This window comes from Condylura cristata, unplaced genomic scaffold (assembly GCF_000260355.1).
Source record: "Condylura cristata isolate star-nosed mole 26May11 unplaced genomic scaffold, ConCri1.0 scaffold00014, whole genome shotgun sequence".
In the NCBI taxonomy this organism is placed as follows: domain Eukaryota; kingdom Metazoa; phylum Chordata; class Mammalia; order Eulipotyphla; family Talpidae; genus Condylura; species Condylura cristata.
In genome coordinates this window covers 10993794-10995015 of record NW_004567115.1, presented here as the reverse complement: position 1 = coordinate 10995015, position 1222 = coordinate 10993794, and positions in this window count along the sequence as shown.

Sequence of the window (1222 nt, the reverse complement as noted above, 5' to 3'; positions counted from 1 at the left end):
TTTCCACTGTTTTCCACTGGATTGGTTAGCTATATGGATTGATGGGGTTCTGATGAAGTATCGGGGTTCAATGAATGGGATACCAAACCCATTGGTTACCTCTGAAAAAAGTTTTGGTAGCATTCCCATTTCAGCAGTATCTGTTGAATTTACCAAAGTTTAGAAGATGGCTTCTAAACACAAGTAGGTGAAGGTTAAATTCAGAAAGGCAGGTTTAGTAGAGGAAAAAGAGAGAGGATAAGACGGTGCCTGCATGGAATCAAGCAGGCAGAGATCTCTGTCTGAAAGAGACAGATAGTGTCCCTTTTCAGGGAGGGGTTCATACCTTTGTAAAATATTTGTCTATTGTTAAATTAATCAGGTCTAGAATAAGCCCTCCCTGGTTAGGATGCAGCATTGCAAGCTAGCCACAGCTGCTTCAGTGCTGGTTTGACCCTGGCCCCTGAGGTAACCTACATGGCGCAGCAGACCTCTTCCCGTCTTGCTCACTGCTCCTCTCAGCAGTATACTTTGGCAATCTGCCTATTCTGCTCCCCACTCTGTTGAGTCCTCTCGCCACACCTGCATCTCTGGCCTGTACCCCAGTTCTGTATGCATAAATAAAATAAATCTTAAAGAAAATAACCATGTCTAGGGTATGATTAGGTTAATCTGTAAGGAGTGGTGCTTCTCTGGTGGTCCTTAATCTCCATACACAATACCCCCTAATGCCTAAGAATTTTTCTATAGTAATTTTTTGTAATGACTGGTAATCCCCGTATCCCTATCTCCTGCCCTTGCTTAAGGACTTTTCATATCTATAGCTGGTTTAATGAGGATGTTAGTAATTTCTACCCCCACCTTCTGTTTCTGTTTTTGTGTCTGTGGCTCCATCCCAAATTTTCTATTCTAAGCCTCCACCATGAATGATATAATTTGAATATTGGGGAAAGGAAGGGAGGTGGAAAGAAATCATTAAATGAGAATAAACACATTGAATTCAATAGAGAAGAAAAGAGAACACATGTTTCTGATGTTTATGTCCTGGATCCAACCATACTTGATGCTTTATGTTCATAGAATTTTCAATGATTGTTTTTTCTGTACAGAGGCTTTTTATTGTGTTAAAGGGTGCTGGCATGCAAGGATTGAGGGTTGGTTGTGATGCAAGGGCTTCACAATCCAGGGTATATAAGTACTTACACCAGCGGTCACAAAAGGCTTTAAGACATTTTTTTTTTTT